Here is an 8,889-nt window from a genome sequence, read left to right as displayed (position 1 = left end):
AAACTAGCTACTAGGGTTTACAGAAGTAAGTAATTGATGCATAAATCCACTTCCAGGGCCCACTTGGTGTGTGTTTGGGCTGAGCTTGATCTATCCACGAGCTGAGGCTTCTTTTGGAGTTGAACGCCAAGTTGTAACGTGTTTTGGGCGTTCAACTCCGGGTCTTGACGTGTTTCTGGCGTTTGACTCCAAAATGCAGCATGGAACTGGCGTTGAGCGCCAGTTTACGTCGTCAATTCCCAAACAAAGTATGAAATATTATATATTGCTGGAAATCTCTGGATGTCTACTTTCCAACGCCGTTGAAAGCGCGCCATTTGGAGTTCTGTAGCTCCAGAAAATTCATTTCGAGTGCAGGGAGGTCAGATTCCAACAGCATCAGCAGTCCTTTGTCAGCCTCCTATTAGAGTTTTGCTCAAGTCCCTCAATTTCAGCCAGAAATTACCTAAAATCACAGAAAAACACACAAACTCATAGTAAAGTCCAGAAATGTGAATTTAACATAAAAAATAATGAAAACATCCCTAAAAGTAGCTTGAACTTACTAAAAACTACCTAAAAACAATGCCAAAAAGCGTATAAATTATCCGCTCATCAATAACCCATTATGAATTTTTATTAAAATGTTTCTAAGTTGAATCATATGCATGTGAAAAGTTCTAGGATTGCCTTTGGCTTCCCAGAACCTTATATCTTATCTATTAGGCACTATTACTATATTAAAAATCCCTGATTCTCATACCATATATTGTTATTGTTTTCTAGATGCAGGTCGCAACCCACCTTGGTGAGTTTGCGGATGGTGACAGAGCAGAGGATGACTCTCTTTTGTCCTTTGTTTATTTTGCTATAGTTATTCTCTCACTTTTGGTTATTGTATCTTATTGTCTTGGAGGCTTAAACTTTGAGAGATAGGATGTACCCGTTTTAACTTTTAAAACTCTGTTGTATCTGTTTTAACTAGTCATTTTAAACTCCATAAGCTGTGACTAAATTTTTTTTGGATATATATATATATATACCTTGCTTACCTTGTATCTATAAACTTTTTCTTACCATTAGTTATTGTGTGTGAATGCTTTACGCTTTTGTATCTTTGTTTTCTGCATCTTTGAGCTTTTATTCCTTCATTGGGCTTCTAGTGTATAATATCCTTTGATTATTATTATGATATGATATTTAGAAGTGTCGTGTCATATTATCGTCCTTTACTTTACGGTTAGAGGCAAGGCTTAGGGTGATAGGGTGTTACATTTCACATAGCGTTACATAATGTTTACCCAGAACTAAAACTTGTACCTTAGTTGACGGCTGTTTTAAGTTTTGGATTTTTTCTCTCCGATCAAACCCAATCCTCAACCAAACCTCCTCCAATCAAGTCAAGCACTCCATCCGCACCAATCCACACCAAGCAATCATTATTCAATCTAGTTACACCAATATTTCACATTCTGAAGCTAGGGTTTCACACATAATTAGAAAAAATCAAAGGAAACAAATTTTCTTACCTTGTACCACATGATCATGGGTCAAAATTCCGCTAGAAGTTGTGCTTGAACTTTTGCCAAAGTATCAAAATCACAAACTTTAATAGTTAGATAGAATCAAAGAGGACGATGATAGGAACACATGGGCACCAACAGATCGTGGATCGGAGCTATAATTTGTGAGATATATTTTAATTGATGAATGAATAGTAACAATGGTTTCTCTCTCTTTCCTTCTCAACCTCGTGGAGCTCTCTCTTTCTCAAACGGCCAAATATGTTATATTTTGGGTGAATGGGGAGTTAAGTCATTGGCTTGGGCTTAAGTGAAAGTCCGATGTAATTTTAACCCATTGGCGCTATCTTGGGCCAAAATCTTTAAGATAAGTGTTTGAGTTTTTATTATAAATAGTTTTCTTGCCATTTTTATAGTTTTAGTTTTCTCACTCGCAGTACCGATCGACTCAAGCCGATATAGCTAATTATAACGTCAGTACACATTTTTCGCAATTAATTATATTTTTACACTCAAATTTATTTTCTAAGTTAAATTTTTTACCGGTTATTTTTTTCAAATTATAAATTTTAAATTTCTAACCCTCTTAGCTCACTTTTAATTTATTAAATAATTATTTATTTATTTATCATTTATCTGACTTTACATTCCCTACATGAGTTTTTTCTTGTCAAAATATTGAGATCACTAATAAGAGAGTTAAATGATTAAAGAGGTATTTTCTGATGAATAAGAGAGGAGAAAAGTAAACATTAAATTTGCAAACTTTTTTTATAGTAGAAGTGTCTTTGATGATTATGACTTCTTGAATGATAGAGTCATAGTCGATACAAAATCTTGACGACTAATTCATGGTAGTAAAACAAAACTTCTTTAATCAATTGTTAGGCTACTAAGGTAGACATCTTCATCTTCTTGTTGTGAAAGAAATTAGAACACTTATTCCTTTAACCATTCTCTAAAAAGAAACAAGTTGAAGCATAAACGTGCAGAAAATTTAGTATTTGTTCACACTAAGCTTAGTCTTCTTTAAAAAAAAAAACTCCACAATACAATAAATACAATAAAGGAAAAATTATAATGTGGGATATTATCGGAGATGATTTATTACCAATTGATGAAAAAAATTGTCCTTGAGGTTACCCACATTCCTCTTGATAAACGAGAATTAGAAAGAATAACTTTTTTAATGATGAAGATAAAACTTTGGGCTTGTTTGGGTGTTATTCCCGAAAAAGATCTTTTTTTAAATGATCTTTTTTAAAAGATCTTTTACAAAAGTAAAAATGATTTTATGTTTGGATACTTTAATTAAAAGTACTTACTTAAAACATGTTATTGTTTAGATACAAAAATACAAAAGTACTTTTATAATAATAAAATTACTTAAAAGGACATTCAATCATAAAAGAGTTTATTAATAATAATAAAAGAAAAATAATTATTTATGCTAATTTATTTGATCCGATAATTGATCTCTTATATTGTCTCTTATTTCTTCCATTGCCCGAACATCTTCTTGTGTTGGTTCTTTCCATTCATTAATTTCAGAATTTGTTGATCCATTTCTTACAGTAGTATCGTCATCTTCATTGGCTTGTAACAAAACAATATCTCCAAACTTTTGCAAAATACTTATGTCATCAGAATCCATCATTCTTATAAAATTATGCAGGGTGAAACATGTAACAATGATATCACGCTGGGTTTCAAATTTGGCTCTTAATGGCGTGTTTTGTAGTATCTTCCATCTTGCTTTGCATACTCCAAAAGTCTTTTTAATTACTGTCCTTAAACTTGAATGACAATAGTTGAACTTTTCATTGTTTGATCTAAAATTTGGTGCTAGTCTAAATTGTGGAATATGATACCTTGTATGATGATAAGGTCCTAAGAATCCCTTAAAAGTTGGATAACTAGCATCAACTAAGTAATATTTACCTGAATTACATTAAAAAATATACAAAAATCAAGCTACATATTATCATGAAAATGAATGTAACCCAAAAATAAACTTAAATGACATAACTAACCTTCTGGTGGATGTGGAAAATTTAGCTTTTTTGTTCGAAGAACCTCCATAAAAATTCTTGTATCATGTGCAGAACCTTCCCAGCCAGCCCATATAAATGTAAAACACATATTAAAATCACACACAACCATTACATTTGTTGTAGTATTTCCTTTTCTACCAATAAATCGTACTTTCTCATCTTAGTGAACATGAATGGCTATATGCGTACCATCTATAGCTCCAATACAATTTTTGAAATATGACCAATATCTATCATTATCCATAATATATTTAGGTGTGTCTCCAAAACTAGGATCAATAGGTCTAATAATATTTTTTGCCAATTTCTTCACACATGATAGAACATGATGAAATTGACGAAATATAGTTTCACCTGAATGCTAAAATCACTCCTCTAACATTCTATAAGAAGCTCCTTGCCCAAGCATGTATAAAAATGTTGCTACCATCTCTTCTCCACTAACACCTCATGTGGATTTCAAGCCATAATTGAGAACCAAATCATTGCGTAAACGATTAAACACTGATTTTCTCATTCTAAATTGTTCAAAAAAAATCGCATTTCATTCCCTTCCTTTAATTCTAATAGCATTGATATCCTGATAGTTTTGAAGTCCTTTTCTCTTGTTTGAGGACATATCACAAGTAATAATTGCCAACTCTACAAATAGCTAATATAGCAGCTAATTCGTAATCTTTTTCATGTTCTTCATATTCAGTATCATTATCTGTTTCATAATCACTCATCCTATATAATTTAAATTAACATGAAAAATAAGATAACAAAGCAAAAAATACTATTCACAATGTCATTATTAAATAAAGTTCCAAAATATAAAATTAAAACACAAATAATAACATTCTCACTAAATTAAAGTTCAACAATAATGATAATAAGAATTCATACAAAAAAATAAAAATAAAGTTTAGAGACGGTTCATGTCATCTAATTTAAAAGATTCTAGCCATCCAAATTGTTGATTCGGATCATCACTCAATGCAATGAAAGTTTCTCTATATTGTGGCTTAGCCATTAATCTAATTCCCAAATAGAATTGTGGACTATATGGTTCTAGGCCAGGTAATTTGCGTAGCAACTTGATGCAATTTTCTATGGAGCAAGGATCATCTCCCTTAGTTGCAGCTTTTGACTCTACACCAACCAAAATACGATCAAGTAAGTCATGTAATCTAGATGCTATTCACTTCAAAAAAAGATCACGGTTTTGGACCTATGGTCATGATTTTTTACCGTGGCCATAGGTCTATGGTCACAGTTTTTTTATCTATGGTCATAGTTTCTATGGTCACGATTTCAATTTTCAAATTCTGACACTTTAGGCCACATTTTTTCACCATGACCATAGGTTAATCTATGGTCACGCGTAAAAATCATGACCATAGCCTTATCTATGGTTACCCCTTCTTAAAATCGTGACGATAGCCTCTATGGTCACCCTTTCCTAAAACCGTGACCATAGCCTTATCTATGGTCACAGTTTTGGCCGTGACCATAGCCTTTATGGTCACCCCACCTAAAACCGTGACCATAGCCTTAACTATTGTCACGGTTTTCACCGTGATCATAGCCTCTATGGTCACCCCTCCTTAAAACCGTGATCAAAGCCTTATCTATGGTCACAGTTTTTTGCCGTCCCCCGCCTTAAAATCGTGACCATAGCCTTATCTATGGTCACAGTTTTCACCGTGGCCATAGCTTATCTATGGTCACGGTTTTTTGCCATGACCATAGCCTTATCTATGGTCACGGTAGCTTATCTTTTACCGTGACCATAGCCTGTTTTGTTTTATGAAATTTAATTTTTTTAAAGCATAATCACATCCCAAAATGATGATAAACACAAATAAATCTAAGAATGAGAAATTCAATAAATCTAAATGATAAAAATTTCATTAAAAACTAGATATCCATTACAACACTAATCAGAATAGGGTGTAATTTATCCATTACATGTAATTTTGGATAAAGTCTCTAATCAAAAAGTAAAGAACACATCAAAATAATAAATTTAGATAACAAAAATCATTATAAGACCCATCCTATCTTATATTTGTGTAGAATATATTTTCTTCACATCATGTCCTCCTGCTAAAAAAAATAAATACGTTAATAATAAATATGGAGCACAAGTTTAATAAGTCAATCAAAATTAAAATTTCAACCACTAAACAACAAAGAGCATTTGCTAAGATTTTGAGCCACATAAAAAGGATATACTAAGTATAATAAGAATAGTGCTTCTGCTAATAATTTTATATGGATTTAAACTTTGATTGGATTAATGTTAATTTTTTTATTTTGGCTTGGCTTGCAAGGCAGTTTTTCTAGGATAATTAATATGAGTAACTACGAGGCACTTGTCTCTAACATGCACTCTCTAATTATCATTACATTTAATTTTATTCATTCAAAACTTAAGCCTATATGGCCACTTTGATTTGCACAAATTTCCATCATGTATGCTCATAGGAACTTGATTTTAGGCAAGCTTCAACTCAATGCAAACTAATATTATACAACTACTAATAGAAGTGGCGGTAATTAAATAGTATGTAGCATATATAATTAACAAGCTAAGATGGCATTATTGATTAATTAAAATTGTAAAATGAAGTTTATTGTTTCTTAGTAAAAGGAGGCAGAAAGCATTCTAAGTCCAACATAAGAATCAAAAAAGCTCATGCTAAATTTTGCGAACTGAGAACAAAACAATCAGAATTTTAGTGGGATGAAATAGAATGAATCAATTTCATTATGAACCATTCTATTACAAAATTTAACCATTCAAACCGTAATAGCCGTAACCTTAGTTTGGACTCATTTTATATTTCTATTTTTTTCAATCTGTCAATCACAGCATAGCCCGATGAAACATACATTGAAGGTGAAATTTATAAGACCAAAAATGAAATTTAACCATGCACTCTCTAATCTTTTACTGCCAATCACAGTAAAAGAATTCACACACTTGGTCCTCATTAAGTCATTAAAAGTTCAAAGTTCAAAGCACATGCATCATTAAAACAACCTGGCAATATGCTTTAAGTTGTAAATTTAATTTAATTTCTTTTTAATTTAATTTAACTCACCTATATCAAAATTTTCTCTGCTTCTGCAGCTGCTTTTGGGTTAAGTGGTAGGTCCAGTACTGAAGCTAGCACACTATGTAGAACAAATGGACCTAGAAGAAGAAGAGCAGGTCATCAAAAAGTGAGGAAGCTGGAAAACTTTTGTACACAATATAAAAATAGCATGTTTAATGCTCAAAGGAAATTACTTGAAATTCATGCAAAACATAATATTATCATGAACATGCAGAAGAAGGATGTCAATCATCCACAACAAGAATTGTAATAACTAGTGCCAATAGGAAATCTCAGAGGAAAGAGGGCTCTTCTACAGTTTACACTACATATAAAGAAACCTATTGCATAATATTTGCATCTCCCCCCCCCCCTCATATTTAGAACTTGTAGTCAGTGTTGGGAATTTTGTCACTAGCCTCCCATTCAGTTTAGTTCAATGTTTAGCAGTTTGATTTAATTCAGTCTTCTACAACTATTTACATTATCTAGAATGGGGTGTTTGAAACAATTTACTGAAGTATACTCTTTATATTTTTACTTCATGGAACCTCACTACAATTTTCTAAAGTATAAAGCTCCAGCCATCCAGTGTATAAAGCTATGAAAGGAAGTCAACATAAATATGAACTTCTGAAATAGTATTAACTTTGATTTTAATTTGACATTCAGCATAACAAATGAAGCACCTGCCCCATGGCGCAAGTTCAGGTGATGCCAATCCAACACAGAGTGATAGAGAGAGCCAACAAATTTTACTTCTACCAACAAATTCTACTCATTGATCATTTTTAACAACAAACTCAGCTATAATTTTTCAATCCAAAGCAGCAAACAATATTGAAAAAGAAAGAATTTACAAACTGAAATTAACTTAGCTTGTATATATGTGCAGTATTTAACTTAAGAAACTAAACATGGCATACTTGAATATACAAAATCGTTCAAAAAACTTTAGAGATTGTGTCAATTAAATAAATAAACTTTGCGTATTAAATTTGGATTGCAATAGAACATTAATTTTCAGTCACTTCACTTAATCAAAATTTCATGCACGAAACCTACTTCATGTGTAATTGTGTACTAACGATTTACATCAACAAAATTGAAAAAAAAAATTACTCAGTGATATGTTCAGCATCAAATTCAATTTACAGCAACAAATTCTACTTCTACCAACAAATTGTGCTCATTGATCATTTTTAACAACAAACTCAACTATAATTTTTCAATCCAAATCATAATTAATTCATGCACATGAAAAATAGGAGCCACATCTTCATTAGTTATATCAGTAATCCATAAATTGAAGGCAATAATTTCAACAAAATCAATAATAAAATAGTGATGAGCAGATAATTTATACGCTTTTTGGCATTGTTTTTATATAGTTTTTAGTATGATTTAGTTAGTTTTTAGTATATTTTTATTAGCTTTTAGGCAAAAATCACATTTCTGGACTTTACTATGAGTTTGTGTATTTTCTGTGATTTCAGGTATTTTCTGGCTGAAATTGAGGGACCTAAGCAAAAATCTGATTCAGAGGCTGACAAAGGACTGCAGATGCTGTTGGATTCTGACCTCCTTGCACTCGAAATGGAATTTTTGGAGCTACAGAAGTCCAAATGGCGCGCTCTCAACTCGTTGGAAAGTAGACATCCAGGGCTTTCCAGCAATATATAATAGTCTATACTTTTTCCGAGTTTAGACGACGCAAACTAGCGTTTAACGCCAGCTTTCTGCCCTATTATGGCGTTAAACGCCAGAAACAAGTTGCAAAGCAGAGTTAAACGCCAGAAACAAGTTACAAACTGGTGTTTAACTCCAAGGAAGACCTCTACATGTGAAAGCTTCAATGATTAGCCCAAGCACACACAGTGTGTGCCCGGAAGTGGATTTATGCATCATTTACTCATTTTTGTAACCCTAGTAACTAGTTTAGTATAAATAGAACTTTTTACTATTGTACTAGGGATCTTTTTCCCTATTTTCAAATTCATATGTCATTTGGGGAGGCTGGCCATTCAGCCATGCCTAGACCTTGTACTTATATATTTTCAACGGTGGAGTTTATACACACCATAGATTAAGGTGTGGAGCTCTGCTGTTCCTCGAGTATTAATGCAAAGTACTCCTATTTTCTATTCAATTCATGCTTATTCTTATTCTAAGATATCCATTCATACACAAGAACATGATGAATGTGATGATTATGTGACGCTCATCACCATTCTCACTTATGAACGC

The sequence above is a fragment of the Arachis stenosperma genome, chromosome 1 (genome assembly GCF_014773155.1).
Source record: "Arachis stenosperma cultivar V10309 chromosome 1, arast.V10309.gnm1.PFL2, whole genome shotgun sequence".
NCBI lineage: Eukaryota > Viridiplantae > Streptophyta > Magnoliopsida > Fabales > Fabaceae > Arachis > Arachis stenosperma.
Note: the sequence above shows the minus strand (reverse complement) of the source record.